Source organism: Bufo gargarizans, chromosome 2 (assembly GCF_014858855.1).
Source record: "Bufo gargarizans isolate SCDJY-AF-19 chromosome 2, ASM1485885v1, whole genome shotgun sequence".
NCBI classification, from domain to species: Eukaryota; Metazoa; Chordata; class Amphibia; order Anura; family Bufonidae; genus Bufo; species Bufo gargarizans.
In genome coordinates, this window is record NC_058081.1 from 483795193 (window position 1) to 483814957 (window position 19765).

Here is a 19765-nt window from a genome sequence, read left to right on the forward strand (position 1 = left end):
TCCTGGAGCAATCGAAAAGGGTTCTATGGGATTCAGTATTAGGCTTCTACGTAATACCCGAATACTGCAGGGGGTCCCGGATTTGTTTCCATTGACCCCTGCAGGTTCAGGGCTGGTATTACTTCATAAAGCATGCACATTTTTCATGCCAAAAACAAGGGGCTTTATCACCACAATCCAATATCTAATCACCTGCAATTCAGTGCTGGCATGGTAGGGGTTAACAGTGCTAGGCTATCAGCTCTGAAATAGTAGGGGTTAATAGAATTAAGCTATCAGTGGCAACATTGTAGGGGTTAATAGTGTTAGGCTATCAGTGCTGGAAGGGTAGGGGTTAATAGTATTAAGCTATCACTGGCCGCATTGTAGGGGTTAATAGTTAGGCTAACAGTGTGAGTATATCAGTTCTGGCAGGGTAGGGGTTAATAGCATAAGTGTATACTGGCAAAGTAGGGGTTAATAGTGTTATGCTGTCACCAGTCGCATGGTACTAGCTAAGTGTTAGTGTATCAGTGCTGGCCGGGTAGGGGTTAATAATGTTAGTGTTTCAGTGCTGACAGGGTAAGGGTCATTTAGCATACCTGTTCTGGCAGAGTAGGGGTTACTAGTGTAAGTGTATCAGGGCCGGCACAGTAGGGGTTAATAGTGTTAGGCTATCAGTGCTGGTGGGGTAGGGGTTACTAGTGTTAGTGTATCAGTGCTGGCAGGGTAGGGGTTACTAGTGTTAGTGTATCAGTGCTGACAGGGTAGGGGCTACTAGTGTTAGTGTATCAGGGCCTGCACGGTAGGGGTTAATAGTGTATCGGTGCTGGCAGGGTAGGGTTACTAGTGTTAGTGTATCAATGCTGGCCGGGTAGGGGTTAATAATGTTAGTGTTTCAGTGCTGACAGGGTAAGGGTCATTTAGCATACCTGTTCTGGCAGAGTAGGGGTTACTATTGTAAGTGTATCAGGGCCGGCACAGTAGGGGTTAATAGTGTTAGGCTATCAGTGCTGGTGGGGTAGGGGTTACTAGTGTTAGTGTATCAGTGCTGACAGGGTAGGGGCTACTAGTGTTAGTGTATCAGGGCCTGCACGGTAGGGGTTAATAGTGTATCGGTGCTGGCAGGGTAGGGTTACTAGTGTTAGTGTATCAATGCTGGCAGGGAAGGGGTTAATAGTGTTAGTGTATCAGTGCTGGCAGGGTAGGGGTTACTAGTGTTAGGGTATCAGGGGTTACTAGGGTTAGTGTATCAGTGCTGGCAGGCTAGGGGTTACTAGTGTTAGTGTATCAGTCCTGGCAGGGTAGGGGTTACTAGTGTTAGGGTATCAGGGGTTAATAGTGTTAGTGTATCAGCGCTGGCAGGGTAGAGGCTAGTATTATGGTATCAGTGCCGGCACGGTAGGGGTTACTAGTATTAGTGTATAAGTGCCGGCAGGGTAGGGGTTAATAGTGTCGGGGTCGTAGTTATCAGGCTGTCAATAGCTCTGGAGTATTTGCTGGAAGGGTACGGGTTAATAGACTGGCTGCAAAGAACTGTAAGCACTGACCTCTCTCCCCCTTTCAATACTGGGGTCCCCCCGGGCTGCAGGTGGCGCTGTCACACCCCGGTTACACGTCTTGGGGTGCAGGTGTCCTGCCCTGTATTTGGGGTCCCAGACTCCCCAGCTCGTCCTTGTTGGTTCTGTCCTGTGACAGGGCCGGACGTGACGCCCGTGTGAGGAGGAGGACGACTCCTGTCTCCCTCACACACCTCTCTGTCCGGGCACGGCCATTGGCTCCTCCAGTAGAAGGAGGCGACAGCGACATGGTAACCAGTAACTACAGCGTTCCGCTAACATCACGGTCACGTGAGAGGAGTGGGCGGGGCTCAGCCCGGAAACTTTATTATGCGCTGGGGGCGCTGTCACTGCCTGCTTCGTGCATAGAGGGCGCCATAGAGCTTACTGTCTCGGGGGAAAGATGACATTTTCTGCCGCCGTCGGTGACTGATCTCTGATTGTTGGCCGGGGGTTCCTATACAGGAAGCCTCTGTATATGCGGTGTGCTCATGGGCAGGGAGGAGCTTAACTCCATTTTGGCAATACTAGTATTCAGGGGCGTGGCTAAATGCTCATGGGCCCTGGTGCAAGAGTTCAGCTTGGGCCCCCTTCCCTCAGTGCTTGTTGGAAAGGGGTAGGGGAGCACATAGCCTTCCTGCTGCCTGATGCAAACATTGAAAGCGCACCCCCCTCCCTCATGCCAAATTCTTGACCTAACCCCTTCCCTCCAGCCAGAGGTGTAAATTGACCAGCATGCACTTTCTATAATGCCAGTGTCTTATGTGGCACAAGGGTCTTTGGGCCCCTCAGGCTCCTGTGCCCGGTAGCGGATCCGGCAAACTGATGTCCTTTTTTCTGTATCCGTATCTAGATCTGGTATCATTAGGAATAACGGATCCGATATTGCAAAGTTAAAAAGCGAAACCAGCTCCGCCTATGTACAGGCGCATGCGCAGATCGGAAAACCGGATCCGGTGATGTGGCAATTTCCGAAACACTTGGTACCAGATCCGGCATTAATACATCTTTATGGAAATCAATGCCGTGCGGTATTGTTCTGGGATTTTGGTCGGAAGAAATACCGTACAAGGGATAGAACTGAAGACTTCCTGATGCATACTGAACAGATTGCTTTCCATTCAGAATGCATTAGGACAAAACTGATGTGTTTTTTTTAGGTATTGAGACCCTTTACCGGATTTCAATACCGAAAAAGAATAAGGCACTTCAAAGGGGCCACAAAAAATGCGGACAGCCCTCCGTATGCTGCCCCCATCCGTTGCTCCATTCCATGGACCCGGCAAAAAAAAAAGGAACATGTTCTATTGAATGTTTTGGGGACAAGAGTAGGGATTTCTATTATGGGCGGCCCGTTCCGCAAATTGTGGAACACACGCAGGCGGCACCTGTGTTTTGCGCAGTCGTGTGCATGAGCCCTAAAGCACATCTCCCAAATTTCTGGACAGTCAAAAGGGGACACTAAGGCCTCTTTCACACGGGCGTCAGTTTTTTTGCTTGGATAAGAGGCGGGTGCGTTGCGGGAAAATGCGCGATTGCAAAACATTGTAATACGTTTTGCACTCGCGTGAGAAAAATCGCGCATGTTTGGTACCCAAACCCGAACTTCTTCACAGAAGTTCGGGCTTGGGATTGATGTTCTGAAGATTGTATTATTTTCCCTTATAACATGGTTATAAGGGAAAATAATAGCATTCTGAATACAGAATGCTTAGTATAATAGTGCTGGAGGGGTTAAAAAAAATAAAAAAGTTAACTCACCTTATCCTCTTGATCGCGTAGTTCCGGTGATGTCAGATCACATGCTCCAATCACATGGTCCATCACCGTGGTGATGGAGCATGTGATCTGACGTCATCAAAGGTCCTTTACCTGTATTTAATGCTCACCCCAGGTCCTGCTCAACAAAGGATACAGAAGGAGATGCCGGGCTTCGCGATCAGCGCTGTTTTACTATGCATTCTGTATTCAGAATGCTATTATTTTCCTTTATAACCATGTTATAAGGGAAAATAATAATGATCGGGTCTCCATCCCTATCATCTCCTAGCAACCGTGCGTGAAAATCGCACCGCATCCGCACTTGCTTGCGGATACTATGCGATTTTAACGCACCCCATTCACTTCTATGGGGCCTGCGTCGCGTGAAAATCGCACAATATAGAGCATGCTGCGATTTTCACTCAATGCACAAGTGATGCGTGAAAATCACCGCTCATGTGCACAGCCCCATAGAAATGAATGGTTCAGGATTCAGTGCGGGTGCAATGCGTTCACCGCACGCATCGCACCCGCAGGGAAAACTCGCCCGTGTGAAAGGGGCCTAAGGCTAAATGCACACGATCAGGATAACGTGCGGAAAATCCGCACCGTAGGTCATGTATGTTGTATTCTATGAGAATTTGAAATCCTCATGCACACGATGCAGATTTTGAGGTACGGTACAGATTTTTTAATCCGCAAGATGTCAATTTATTTTTTATTTTTCCTGACCGGATTTTCTCCATTGATGTCGATGGAGGGAGGAAAGTCTGCATGCAAATCGGCACCAATTGATGCGGATTGACCGCACGGAGTTTCCTGCGAATACCTGCAGATTGTCTGCACATAAATCCTCAACTGGTGCATTTACCCTTATGGTTCCTTGTGTGTGTAAGGTCAATTTTTCCTGCATATTTTTACACTTTTTACGATAGTTTACTTTTATATAATAGGTCAAAATTATCTGAATATAGAAATGTCTAAAGGCCACGTAATATAGAAGGCGGGGTCTAATATACAGATAGGAGCCATCAAAACACTTTCTGGACCAGTATTGTACATGTGATAATGCAAATCTATACCTCAGGTCAAAAAGAGGGACTGTCCCTCCAAAAGAGGGACACTTGGGAGGTCTGGTCTAGTTGGTTAAATGGACAATTTCAGAGAAGATCTTTCCTACCTCTCCCAGTGTCATTGAACATTTATAGGCAGTTTGATCAACTGTAACGGCTAAAATGTTAATGGCCGTGTCTGCTAAATGAACGTTCACCAGATGTTTGTTCAACTCTATCTAATGTGTATGTCCAGCTTAACAGGGTTGTGTAAGAATGGAGGCTTTTTTGGAACCTCCACGCCCACCCCCCTCACACTTTGCTGGAGCTGTACTAGGAAGCTTACTTATCTGCTCCCGCTCCTCCTTCAGGCCTGCGATGCTCCTCTATGCTCCCTCACTGTCATCGGTGGACTGGGAACTTAAAAAACTAAGGGCTCATACACACAAACGTTTTTTGCGTTCCGTATACGGAACCATTCATTTCAATGGGTGCGCAAAAGATGCAGACAGCACTCTGTGTGCTGTCCGCATCCGTTGCTCCGTTCCGTGACCCCACAAAAATTATGAGACCTGTCCTATTCTTGTCCGTTTTGCGGCCAAGAATAGGCATTTCTATAATGGGCCTCCTGTTCCGTTCCGCAAATTGTGGAAGGCACACGGGCGGCTTCTGGTTTTTTTTTTGCGGACCGCAAAAAACAGCACATTTGTGTGCATGAGCCCTAAAAGTGGCCCCATGTAGGCAGGTTCAAACTAACTGAAGGCAGGGCAACACATGTAGGTGGGACATCAGACGTAGAGGGGCAGCAATACCACCCTTGTAGAACCAAATACCACAGTGCAGCACATAATACTGCCGTCCTTGCCGCGTTATTCAACTGTATCTCCATCCTGAGGACGGTGGTACAGCTGAGTTCAGGAGAGCGGCCACTGGTTAGGTGTATAAGTACCTGATACTCTTAGCATTAATGCTGAGAGCATCAGATTGTTATGTACCTGGCTGGCCAACATGAGGAGTGCTTGGGTGGCCCTCTAGGCATCAGGAAATGTCCCTCTAGGGTCCATGGCCAATCTGCCCCTGCTCACTGTAAGCATCTGGTTTGATGGTGCCTGGAGCCAATTGTGTCACACGGACGGTACCGCCACGGCCGATGATTGACTGCAGGTGGCGTCAGACCGGATGTTTAAAACAAGGGAGCACAGTGGAAGAGAAGGAGCGGGGGCCAGCGCTGGGAAGCAGGTAACTAAACTTCACAGGTCTACCAACTCCCCCTCAACTTGTACAGCCCCTTTAATACACTCCTCTTCATCTGTGTCAGTTTAGATGTGATCAGGGCATTTTTTGGGGGGCTTTGAATGTAAACAAACATGTCCCCAGTCACAGAAAGCAAGCAGAGATCTTAAAAATGTTGACAAATTAAATTCAGGTGAATGGGGCAGAGGTGCAATATGAGGCAAAGCCACTATTCAATGGGCTGCACAGTGCTTTATGAGCTGCGAGGAGGCCATAGCAGTCATCGGAACGCGCTGCTAATCCTGAGGGTAGGTCATCAATATCCGAATCCCAGAAAACCCCTTTAAGAGACTTAGGGGACAACAGTTGACCCCCTTTTGTGTCATATGGTACTTTCACACTGGCGTTTTGGCTTTCCGTTTGTGAGATCAATTCAGGGCTCTCACAAGCGGTCCAAAATGGATCAGTTTACGTTCTAATGCATTCTGGATGGAAAAGGATCCAATCAGAATACATCAGTTCAGTCTCCATTCCGCTTTGGAGGCGGACACCAAAACGCTGCTTGCAGCGTCCTTCTGATGAAACTGAGCCAAATGGATCTGTCCTGACACACAATGTAAGTCAATGGGGACGGATCCGTTTTCTATGACACAATTTGGCACAATAGAAAACGGATCCGTCCCCCATTGACTTTCAATGGAGTTTATGACGAATCCGTCTTGGCTATGTTACAGATAATACAAACGGATCCATTCATGACGGATGCATGCGGTTTGTATTATTGTGACGGATCCGCCCAAAAAGCGAGTGTGAAAGTAGCCTAACCTGGAGGACCTGTCCTAGCTTCTTCAAAAAGTGATATGACTTTCAATGGTGTTCATGATGGATCCGTTCAGATCCGGTTGTATTATCGGTGCGGATCCATTTGTGCAGATCCATGACGGATGCACACCAAACACGAGTGTCAAAGTCGCCTTAAGTGAAGGGGCGATTCTGCTCCTAGTGGCATAGGGTAGTGTGGGGCGTGTTGGAGGGGCTTTAGGTGTTATCAGTGATTGATGGCATTGGGTACATAGAGAGATAGCTGATAACACCTCCCTCCTGTACCGATGCTGTTCACAAAAGGTAGAAAAAGCAGAGATATAAATGTATAAATTTCACGTTTTACTGAATCTTTTCCCACAAAAATATGCATCATCCGCTCAGCTTCTCCTTCTGTAAGGCTAATTTCACACTGGCGTTTTGGCTTTCCGCTTGTGGGATCCGTTCAGGGCTCTCACAAGCGGTCCAAAACGGATCAGTTTTGCCCTAATGCATTCTAAATGGATGCAGATCCACTCAGAATGCATCAGTTTGCCCCCTGATCAGTCACCATTCCGCTCTGGAGGCGGACACCAAAACACTGCTTGCAGCGTTTTGGTGTCCGTCTGATGAAACTGAGCCAAACACAATCTGGCACAATAGAAAACGGATCCGTCCTCCGTTGACTTTCAATGGTGTTGTCTTGGCTGTGTTACAGATAATACAAACAAATCCGTTCTGAACGGATGCATGCAGTTGTATTATCTGAACAGATTCGTCCATGACGGATCCGCACAAAACGCGAGTGTGAAAGTAGCCCAACATGGTGCTTTGAGATTGCATTTTATTTTTCGGTGACAGGTCCTCTTGAAGTCATTACACCCTGCCTATACACTACAGAAGTATTACAGTGTATAATACAAGCGATCAAAAGATCAAGTCTCTTAAAGGGACACTGACAGGCCAAATCAGCATATTTAGCTATATATATGACAGTACAGGTCTTCTAAAGTGTATTAAAATCATATAAGTATCCCCCCTGTCCACCTTATAAATACCGAAAACTAAAGTTTTATAACCTGCTTGTCTCATCACCAATCTGCCCAAGGGGCGGCGTTTCATCTCAAATTGCGCCCAGCCAGCCGCTCCCAACTGCCGTTCTGAAGCCCCGCCCAGCTCATCAATATTCACTTCGCTGGGCGGCGGCTACAACTCTCCCCAGTCAAGATCCTGCGAGATGTAAGTGAGCAGCGCTCTGAAGCGCTGCTCTGAACAGTGCCCGGCGCACTAAGCAGAGGCTGCAGCGGCCTCGAAGACGCAGGCTGGGTCTGTACGCAGGCGCGATGTAACCCCGGCCGGGCACAAGCGCAGAAGATTAGACGAGGACGATGCCCAGAGGATTCAATTGGCCATGCGCAGGATCTTGACTGGGGAGAGTTGTAGCCGCCGCCCAGCGAAGTGGCCACAACTGAGCAGACGGGGAAGGTTCCCATGGCAACAGGACGCCTTCTCAGGCATCCTGCTGTACATGGTGCTGAACAGATCTGTGCTAAAGGCATAGATCTGTTCAGACAAAGTGTAAGTGAAATACAGTGCAGTACACTATATAGTGTACTGTATTATACAGACATCAGACCCACTGGATCTTCAAGAACCAAGTGGGTCTGGGGTAAAAAAAAGTAAAAATTAAATAAACACATTTATCACTGAATAAAATAAAAAAAATACACTACACATATTAGGTATCGCCGCGTCCGCAACGACCTGATCTATAAAACGGTCATGTTACTTTCCCCGCACGGTGAACGCCATAAAAATAAAAACTATAAGAAAATTGAAATTTTGCCCACCTTACTTCCCCAAAAAGGTAATAAAAGTGATCAAAAAAGTCGCATGTATGCCAAAATAGTACCAATCAAACCGTCATCTCATCCTGCAAAAATCATACCCTACCCAAGATAATTGCCCAAAACTATGAAAAAACTATGGCTTAGACTTCAAAAATTAAATCATTGTGTAAAACTTACATAAATAAAAAAAAAAAGTATACATATTCGATATCGCCGCATCTGTATCGACCGGCTCTATAAAAATATCACATGACCTAACCCTTCAGATGACCACCGTAAAAAAAAAATATAACTGTGTAAAAAAAGCCATTTTTTGTCATCTTACGTCACAAAAAGTGTAATAGCAAGCGATCAAAAAGTCGTATGCATGCCAAAATAGTGCCAATCAAACCGCCATCTCATCCCACAAAAAATGAGACCCTACCCAAGGTAATCGCCCAAAAACTGAAAAAACTATGGCTCTCAGACTATGGAGACACTAAAACATGATTTTTTTGTTTTAAAAATGAAATCATTGTGTAAAACTTACATAAATAAAAAAAATTGTATACATATTAGGTATCGCCGCGTCCGTGACAACCTGCTCTATAAAAATACCATATGATCTAACCTGTTAGATGAATGTTGTAAATAACAAAAAAAAAAAAAAATGGTGCCAAAAAAGCTATTTCTTGTTCTCTTGCCTCACAAAAAGTGTAATATAGAGCAACCAAAAATCATATGTACCCTAAACTAGTACCAACAAAACTGCCACCCTATCCCGGAGTTTCTAAAATGGGATCACTTTTTGGGAGTTTCTACTCTAGGGGTGCATCAGGGGGGCTCAAATGGGACATGGTGTCAAAAAAACCAGTCCAGCAAAATCTGCCTTCTAAAAACCATACGGCGCACCTTTCCCTCTATGCCCTACTGTGTGCCTGTACAGTAGTTTACGGCCACATATGGGGTGTTTCTGCAAACTACAGAATCGGGGCAATAAATATAGCATTTTGTTTGGCTGTTAACCCTTGCTTTGTTACTGGAAAAAATGGATTACATATAGGTAAGAGGCGGCTCACTATAACTCCAAGGGGTGGAATATGGTGCTCAATCCAAACAAAGCGTACCCAACGCTTGTAATGGAGGAGGAGTAAGTGGAGGTAGAGGGATGGCACTCAAAACATAAGTGATGTATGGAGGATAGGTAGATTCAAAGATTATTTATTAAATAATGGCTGGATGTGCCTAAAAAACAATGGCTGGGTATGCCTGAATAAAAATAGTATCATAAAGTGTGTCGCCAAATAGATGTGAACAATTTCATAAGGCAGTGAACAATTTCATATAGATGTGTGTCGATAGCGATCTGCCTTATGAAATTGTTCACATCTATTTGGCGATACACTTTATGATACTATTTTTATTCAGGCATACCCAGCCATTATTTAATAAATAATCTTTGAATCTACCTATCCTCCATACATCACTTATGTTTTGAGTGCCATCCCTCTACCTCCACTTAAAAAATGGATTAAAATGGAAATTTTGCCAAAAAATTCTGAAATTTTAACACCATTTGCCATTAACTCTTGTGGAACACCTAAAGGGTTAACAAAGTTTGAAAATCAGTTTTGAATACCTTGAGGGGTGTAGTTTGTAGAATGGGGTAATTTTTGGGTGGTTTCTATTATGTAAGCCTCGCAAAGTGACTTCAGACCTGTAGTGGTCCCTAAAAATTGGGTTTTTGAAAATTTCAAGATTTGCTTCTAAACTTCTAAGCCTTGTAACATCCCCAAAAAATAAAATATAATTCGCAAAATGATCCAAACATGAAGTAGACATATGGGGAATGTAAAGTAATAACTATTTTTGGAGGTATTACTATGTATTATAGAAGTAGAGAAATTTAAACTTTTAACAAATTTTGGGTAAATTTTTATAAATAAAAATGATTTTTTTTTAACTTCATTTTACCAGTGTCATGAAGTACACTTTGTGATAAAAAAACAATCTCAGAATGGCCTGGATAAGTCAAAGCGTTTTGAAGTTATCTTTTTTTTTTTTTTATGGCGTTCACCATGCGGGAAAAGTAACATGACCCTTTCATAGATCAGGTTGTTACGAACGTGGTGATAAACTGTCAGGGCTGGTTCTAGGCCCTGGGTCAAAAAACAATAAGGGCCCCCCCACATGACACTTGCTGACTTTAATGTCACTACAGAGCCTCTTTAAATCCAGCAACGTCTCCTTTGATGTTCTCTGTCCTCGTCTTCTCCTTTCAGACCAGACCACCATTTTGTCACCATTCTCCGTCTGACAACAAAAAATAAATAAAAAAAATCTTAGTTTACTACTTTACTACTACTACTTTACTACTTTTCCATCATCCTCCCATCTTCTGGACAAATCATCCTACTACCCGCAATACTGTGCCACTGTGCTCCCCAATACTATACTGCAGAAACAGATAATACTAGTACCACACAGAGCCCCCCATATAAAATACCCTTCTTTATGGCCTTAGTAGAAGCCCCCACAGTGCCCCATAATATTTTTCCAGTATCAAGTGCCTCTCTTCCACCCCCCATGTGCCAGTAACAAGTGCCTCTCTCCCCACCATGTACCAGTAACAAGTGCCTCTCCATGCCCCCCATGTACTATTAACAAGTGCCAACCTCCCCCTCATGTTCCAGTATCAAGTGCCAAACCCCCCACCCCCATGTGCCAGTATCAAGTGCCAAACCCCCTACGTGCCAGTATCAAGTGCCTCCCGCTCCCCCCATGTGGCAGTAACAGATTGTCCGGTATAAAAACAAAACACTTATACTTACCTCCATCAAACAGCCATCTGTACTTACCGCCCCACAGCACAACCATCTGTATTGCTGTCCTGAGGACCGCGATACAGATGACTATGGAAATGAACACTTCCACAATGGAAGCGCTCATGTCCCTGTGACCTGCCGTTAGTTGCGGGCAGGTGTCGGGTGGTGGGCTTGGGGGCCTGGGGGCAATTGCCCCCCCCCCCCCATGCCTATATGGAAGCGCCAGCCCTGCAAACTGTCACGGTGGGGAGTGGGGGAAACCCCCATCGTACAATGTCAGGGAAGAAAGGAATGCCACCAGGTCTAAAACCAAGGATAAGGGAGCGGAAAAACCTCCTAGCACATCCCTATTCCTCCCCCTGACTGCTAACTGCATAAGCGGACTTACAAGGTAGGGCGGCTCATTCTCAGAAAACCTAGAGCCCTACTAACCTTGATGATCCCTGGTAGTAAGGTCAGGGCCAGAGAAGACCTGTTCTTCAAAGACACGGAAGACCAGGAGTCTGCAGGCCTAACAGCATGGAGAGGAGCAAACAGTAAGCAGAGGGCAAACTCGACAGGTAAGTGTCCTGTGGCAGAAAGACAACAGACCGCAGGGACCACAACGTCACTTTACCTGCCCGTAATAAATAAAAGGAACGAGTCGTCCGCACCACAACCACTGAATCCTGTGAAAAAGCACTGAAGCCCAAACAAATCTGGACTCCATACCAACACCAAATACAGGAGGAGTAACTTCCTGGACCACCATGCGGCAAGATGCATGGTGGACCCAGATAGGGCTGCTTAACCACTTCAGCCCCGCTAGGTGAAACCCCCTTCATGACCAGGCCACTTTTTACACTTCGGCACTACACTACTTTCACCGTTTATCGCTCGGTCATGCAACTTACCACCCAAATGAATTTTACCTCCTTTTCTTCTCACTAATGGAGCTTTCATTTGGTGGTATTTTATTGCTGCTGACATTTTTACTTTTTTTGTTATTAATCAAAATGTAACGATTTTTTTGCAAAAAAATGACATTTTTCACTTTCAGCTGTGAAATTTTGCAAAAAAAACGACATCCATATATAAATTTTTCGCTAAATTTATAGTTCTACATGTCTTTGATAAAAAAAAAATGTTTGGGCAAAAAAAAAATGGTTTGGGTAAAAGTTATAGCATTTACAAACTATGGTACAAAAATGTGAATTTCCGCTTTTTGAAACGGCTCTGATTTTCTGAGCACCTGTCATGTTTCCTGAGGTTCTACAATGCCCAAACAGTAGAAAAACCCCACAAATGACCCCATTTCGGAAAGTAGACACCCTAAGGTATTCGCTGATGGGCATAGTGAGTTCATAGAACTTTTTATTTTTTGTCACAAGTTAGCGGAAAATGATGATGATTTTTTATTTTATTTTTTTTCTTACAAAGTCTCATATTCCACTAACTTGCGACAAAAAATAAAAAATTCTAGGAACTCACCATGCCCCTCACAGAATACCTTGGGGTGTCTTCTTTCCAAAATGGGGTCACTTGTGGCGTAGTTATACTGCCCTGGCAATTTAGGGGCCCAAATGTGTGAGAAGAACTTTGCAATCAAAATGTGTAAGAAATGACCGGTGAAATCCGAAAGGTGCACTTTGGAATATGCGCCCCTTTGCCCACCTTGGCAGCAAAAAAGTGTCACACATGTGGTATCGCCGTACTCAGGAGAAGTTGGGGAATGTGTTTTGGGGTGTCATTTTACATATACCCATGCTGGGTGAGAGAAATATCTTGGCAAAAGACAACTTTTCCCATTTTTTTATACAAAGTTGGCATTTGACCAAGATATTTTTCTCACCCAGCATGGGTATATGTAAAATGACACCCCAAAACACATTGCCCAACTTCTCCTGAGTACGGCGATACCAGATGTGTCACACTTTTTTGCTGCCAAGGTGGGCAAAGGGGCACATATTCCAAAGTGCACCTTTCGGATTTTGCAGGGCATTTTTTACACATTTTGATTGCAAAGTTCTTCTCACACATTTGGGCCCCTAAATTGCCAGGGCAGTATAACTACGCCACAAGTGACCCCATTTTGGAAAGAAGACACCCCAAGGTATTCCGTGAGGGGCACTGCGAGTTCCTAGAATTTTTTATTTTTTGTCACAAGTTAGCGGAAAATGATGATTTTTTTTTTTTTCTCTTTTTTCCTTACAAAGTCTCATATTCCACTAACTTGCGACAAAAAATAAAAAATTCTAGGAACTCGCCATGCCCCTCACGGAATACCTTGGGGTGTCTTCTTTCCAAAATGGGGTCACTTGTGGCGTAGTTATACTGCCCTGGCAATTTAGGGGCCCAAATGTGTGAGAAGTACTTTGCAATCAAAATCTGTAAAAAATGACCGGTGAAATCCGAAAGGTGCACTTTGTTATATGTGCCCCTTTGCCCACCTTGGCATCAAAAAAGTGTCACACATCTGGTATCGCCGTACTCAGGAGAAGTTGGGGAATGTGTTTTGGGCTGTCATTTTACATATACCCATGCTGGGTGAGAGAAATATCTTGGCAAAAGACAACTTTTCCAATTTTTTTATACAAAGTTGGCATTTGACCAAGATATTTTTCTCACCCAGCATGGGTATATGTAAAATGACACCCCAAAACACATTGCCCAACTTCTCCTGAGTACGGCGATACCAGAGGTGTCACACTTTTTTGCTGCCAAGGTGGGCAAAGGGGCACATATTCCAAAGTGCACCTTTCGGATTTTGCAGGGCATTTTTTACACATTTTGATTGCAAAGTTCTTCTCACACATTTGGGCCCCTAAATTGCCAGGGCAGTATAACTACCCCACAAGTGACCCCATTTTGGAAAGAAGACACCCCAAGGTATTCCGTGAGGGGCATGGCGAGTTCCTAGAATTTTTTATTTTTTGTCGCAAGTTAGTGGAATATGAGACTTTGTAAGGAAAAAAGAAAAAAAAAAGAAAAATCAGCATTTTCCGCTAAATTGTGACAAAAAATAAAAAATTCTAGGAACTCGCCGTGCCCCCCACGGAATACCTTGGGGTGTCTTCTTTCCAAAATGGGGTCACTTGTGGCATAGTTATACTGCCCTGGCAATTTAGGGGCCCAAATGTGTAAGAAGTACCTTGAAATCAAAATGTGTAAAAAATGGCCTGCGAAATCTGAAAGGTGCCCCTTTGCCCACCTTGGCTGCAAAAAAGTGTGACACATCTGGTATCGCCGTACTCAGGAGAAGTTGGGGAATGTGTTTTGGGGTGTCATTTTACATATACCCATGCTGGGTGAGAAAAATATCTTGGTCAAATGCCAACTTTGTATAAAAAAATTGGAAAAGTTGTCTTTTGCCAAGATATTTCTCTCACCCAGCATGGGTATATGTAAAATGACAGCCCAAAACACATTCCCCAACTTCTCCTGAGTACGGCGATACCAGATGTGTCACACTTTTTTGCAGCCTAGATGCGCAAAGGGGCCCAAATTCCTTTTAGGAGGGCATTTTTAGACATTTGGATCCCAGACTTCTTCTCATGCTTTAGGGCCCCTAAAAATCCAGGGCAGTATAAATACCCCACATGTGACCCCACTTTGGAAAGAAGACACCCCGAGGTATTCAATGAGGGGCATGGCGAGTTCCTAGAATTTTTTTTTTTTTTGCATAAGTTAGCGGATATTGATTTTTTTTTGTTTTTTTTCTCACAAAGTCTCACTTTCCGCTAACTTAGGACAAAAATTTCAATCTTTCATGGACTCAATATGCCCCTCACGGAATACCTTGGGGTGTCTTCTTTCCGAAATGGGGTCACATGTGGGGTACTTATACTGCCCTGGCTTTTTAGGGGCCCTAAAGCGTGAGAAGAAGTCTGGAATATAAATGTCTAAAAATGTTTACGCATTTGGATTCCGTGAGGGGTATGGTGCGTCCATGTGAGATTTTATTTTTTGACACAAGTTAGTGGAATATGAGACTTTGTAAGAAAAAACGAAAACAAAAACAGACAAAAAATTTCCACTGACTTGTGCCAAAAAAAATGGCTGAATGGAGCCTTACCAGGGGGGGGAGTGATCAATGACAGGGGGGTGATCAATGACAGGGGGGTGATCACCCATATAGACTCCCTGATCACCCCCCTGTCATTGATCACCCCCCCTGTAAGGCTCCATTCAGACATCCGCATGATTTTTTACGGATCCATGGATACATGTATCGGATCCACAGAACGCATGCGGACGTCTGAATGGAGCCTTACAGGGGGGTTATCAATGACAGGGGGCGATCAGGGTAATCAGGGTGATCACCCCCCTGTCACTGATCACCCCCCCTGTAAGGCTCCATTCAGACATCCGCATGATTTTTTACGGATCCATGGATACATGTATCGGATCCACAGAACGCATGCGGACGTCTGAATGGAGCCTTACAGGGGGGTTATCAATGACAGGGGGTGATCAGGGTAATCAGGGTGATCACCCCCCTGTCACTGATCACCCCCCCTGTAAGGCTCCATTCAGACATCCGCATGATTTTTTACGGATCCATGGATACATGTATCGGATCCACAGAACGCATGCGGATGTCTGAATGGAGCCTTACAGGGGGGTTATCAATGACAGGGGGTGATCAGGGTAATCAGGGTGATCACCCCCCTGTCACTGATCACCCCCCCTGTAAGGCTCCATTCAGACATCCGCATGATTTTTTACGGATCCATGGATACATGGATCGGATCCACAGAACGCATGCGGACGTCTGAATGGAGCCTTACAGGGGGGTTATCAATGACAGGGGGTGATCAGGGTAATCAGGGTGATCACCCCCCTGTCACTGATCACCCCCCCTGTAAGGCTCCATTCAGACATCCGCATGATTTTTTACAGATCCATGGATACATGGATCGGATCCACAGAACGCATGCGGACGTCTGAATGGAGCCTTACAGGGGGGTTATCAATGACAGGCGGGTGATCAGGGTAATCAGGGTGATCACCCCCCTGTCACTGATCACCCCCCCTGTAAGGCTCCATTCAGACATCCGCATGATTTTTTACGGATCCATGGATACATGGATCGGATCCACAGAACGCATGCGGACGTCTGAATGGAGCCTTACAGGGGGGTTATCAATGACAGGCGGGTGATCAGGGTAATCAGGGTGATCACCCCCCTGTCACTGATCACCCCCCCTGTAAGGCTCCATTCAGACATCCGCATGATTTTTTACGGATCCATGGATACATGGATCGGATCCACAGAACGCATGCGGACGTCTGAATGGAGCCTTACAGGGGGGTTATCAATGACAGGGGGTAATCAGGGTGATCACCCCCCTGTCACTGATCACCCCCCCTGTAAGGCTCCATTCAGACGTCCGCATGATTTTTACGGATCCAAGGATACATGGATCGGATCCGTAAAAATCATGCGGACGTCTGAATGGAGCCTGACAGGGGGGTTATCAATGACAGGGGGTGATCAGGGTAATCAGGGTGATCACCCCGCTGTCACTGATCACCCCCCCTGTAAGGCTCCATTCAGACGTCCGCATGATTTTTACGGATCCATGGATACATGGATCGGATCCGTAAAAATCATGCGGACGTCTGAATGGAGCCTTACAGGGGGGGTGATCAGTGACAGGGGGGTGATCAATGACAGGGGGTGATCAGGGAGTGTATATGGGTGATCACCCGCCTTTCATTGATCACCCCCCTGTAAGGCTCCATTCAGACTTCCGCATGATTTTTACGGATCCATGGATACATGGATCGGATCCGTAAAAATCATGCGGACGTCTGAACGGAGCCTGACAGGGGGGTGATCAATGACAGGGCGGTGATCAATGACAGGGGGGTGATCAGGGAGTTTATATGGGGTGATCATGGGTGATCAGGGGTTTATAAGGGGTTAATAAGTGACGGGGGGGGTGGGGTGTAGTGTAGTGTGGTGTTTGGTGCGACTGTACTGACCTACCTGAGTCCTCTGGTGGTCGATCCAAACAAAAGGGACCACCAGAGGACCAGGTAGGAGGTATATTAGACGCTGTTATGAAAACAGTGTCTAATATACCTGTTAGGGGTTAAAAAATTCGGATCTCCAGCCTGCCAGCGAGCGATCGCCGCTGGCAGGCTGGAGATCCACTCGCTTACCTTCAGTTCCTGTGAGCGCGCGCGCCTGTGTGCGCGCGTTCACAGGAAATCTCGCGTATCGCGAGATGACGCGTATATGCGTGACTGTGCGCAGCCCTGCCACCTCCGGAACGCACATGTGCGTTAGGCGGTCCGGAGGTGGTTAAAGGGCTTCTGTCACCCCACTAAAGTGATTTTTTTTTTTTGGGCTGGTGAAATTAGTTATATTGCGATATATCACAATATAATTGTGTCACTTACTTTGATCCAGCAGTTTCTTCAAAAAACGAAGTTTTATCATATGTAAATTCGGTCTCTAACAGCAAGTAGGGCGGCTACTTGCTGCTAGCTGCTGCAGAAATCTGCCCTCTCGTCATGTTGATTGACAGGGCCAGCCGGGATCTCCTCCTCCGGCCAGCCCTGTCGGCTTTTCAAAAATCGCGCACCTCTGTTGATTTGGCGCAGGCGCTCTGAGATGAGGAGGCTCGTCTCCTCAGAACTCCCTCAGTGCGCCTGCGCCGATGACATCACCGAAATAGAAGACGTCATCGGCGCAGGCGCACTGAGGGAGTGCTGAGGAGACGAGCCTCCTCATCTCAGAGCGCCTGCGCCGAATCCACAGAGGCGCGCGATTTTTGAAATGCCGACAGGGCTGGCCGGAGGAGGAGATCCCGGCTGGCCCTGTCAATCAACACGACGAGAGGGCGGATTTCTGCAGCAGCAAGTAGCCGCCCTACTTGCTGTTAGAGACCGAATTTACATATGATAAAACTTCGTTTTTTGAAGAAACTGCTGGATCAAAGTAAGTGACACAATTATATTGTGATATATCGCAATATAACAAATTTCACCAGCCCAAAAAAAAAAAAATCACTTTAGTGGGGTGACAGAAGCCCTTTAACTGAGTTGTAGTTCCTATAGTTCCCCCTCTGGGGAACTCCAGGGACCCCCTTCTGGAGGTACAGACAAACCGGGGAAATGTCAAACAACCATGCTGGACTACAAACACCAAATAGACCAGACATGGAACACCAAATGACATACAACAAACTTCCTGAACAACAAGTTAGGATAGGTAAAGAAATAGAAACAAAGGGAAGACAAGGGGATGACATCGATGTCAAACTAGGATGGCCCTCAGATAGCATCCAAGAAAGGAGAAAGCTTCTCATACAAAGGCTACATGCACACGAACGTTGTTTGTTTCCGTGTCTGGTCCTTTTTTTTTTTTTTTCTGCGGATAGGATGCAGACCCGTTCATTTCAATGGGTCCGCAAAAAATGCGGGCAGCACACCGTGTGCTGTCCGCATTAGTATGTCCTTTCTGTGGCCCCGCAAAAAGAATAGAACATGTCCTATTCTTGTCCGTTTTAGGTATTGTTACAATGGATCCGCAAAAAAAAAAAAAACGGATGGCATATGGATAGCATCTGTTTTTGTTTTTTTTGGTGGACCGCAAAACACATACAGTCGTGTGCATGTAGCCAAAGGCAGACATAGCAATGATCTCAGTCTCACAGCAACAGTATATGAAGAGACCTGAGACCACACCCAGCTCTACCTTGCTCACAACTTAACCCTGTGCACACCAGAAAGGAAGGGCACCAGCCTTAAAGGGAAAGCACACACGCATGCAATACAACAACACGTTACAACCAGCATGCTCGGCGAAAGTGTCACGGCAAACTACCTCCAAGACGTGACACAAACATGTGTAGTGTATTTTATTTTTTATCGATCATAAATGTGCAGCTATAAGAAGAAATTAGATATTTTTTATTTTTAAACTTTTTTTGACCCAGATCCACTTGGTTCTTGAAGATCCAGTGGGTCTGATGCCTCTATAATACACTGCAGTACACTATACAGTGTACTGCAGTGTATTGTAACTTTACAGTTTACACCTTTAGCAGGAGCCTGATCAGGCACCATGGCAAACCGGAAGCCTGTGGAGGCATCCAGTTGCCATGGTAACCATCGGCCCCCAGCGCAGCGGCCCGATGGAGGGAGCCCCCTCCCTCCGTGAACCCGTTGAGCATCGGATCACTGCAACGGCACAGCAGATGCCCGATGGGAGAGAGAGGGAGGGAGCTCCTTCCCTGTTAACACTTTCCATACAGCGGTCTCTATGTCGGCCGTCACTCTGCTAACCGCTCAGCCATCCTGAAAATGGGGAAGGAAGGTGGGGGATCGCGCGCGCCGGCTCGGCCATCCTGTAATTAGGGGGGCACAATGAAGGCTGGGGGTTATTATATGTACACATTAGAAGGTTATGATCCCCACAGTAACGTTTTGTAGGGATCAGAACCTTTCAGCCGGCATTAGGATCGCCTGATTGGCTAGTCTGTGCAGACTAGCCAGTTAGAGCGATCGCCAGCCGGGACTGCCCTCATTGGTCCCGGGCCAGTTAGCTGAGATCCCTGGCTGTGTGTAACAGCTGGGGTCTCAGCACTGTCATTATGTCTGCAGACATGGTGACAGTTTAATACCATGACATGTATACTTGTCATGGAGCGCCGAGTAGCAGTGCTCCATGACGAGTATACATGTCAAAGAGCTCTAAGGGGTGAACATTTACTTTACAGAGGCTCTGTAAA

At 45.9% G+C, this 19765-nt stretch overlaps 2 protein-coding genes across 3 annotated transcripts in view; one reads left to right on the plus strand and one right to left on the minus strand.

Moving 5' to 3' along the window:
• Positions 1 to 1720, minus strand: part of LOC122928380 (peroxisome proliferator-activated receptor alpha) — a 51866-nt gene extending 50146 nt beyond the window's left edge. The window contains exon 1 of one of the 2 annotated variants that reach the window (XM_044281158.1): positions 1530 to 1720. The gene's annotated coding sequence lies outside the window, so the exon portion shown is untranslated. The remainder of the gene's footprint in view (positions 1 to 1529) is intronic. The other variant, XM_044281160.1, reaches the window with a different exon arrangement.
• The window catches only part of LOC122926067 (mucin-12-like), a 62356-nt gene that overhangs the window by 10689 nt on the left and 31902 nt on the right, over positions 1 to 19765 (plus strand). The gene's annotated exons all lie outside the window — the stretch shown is intronic.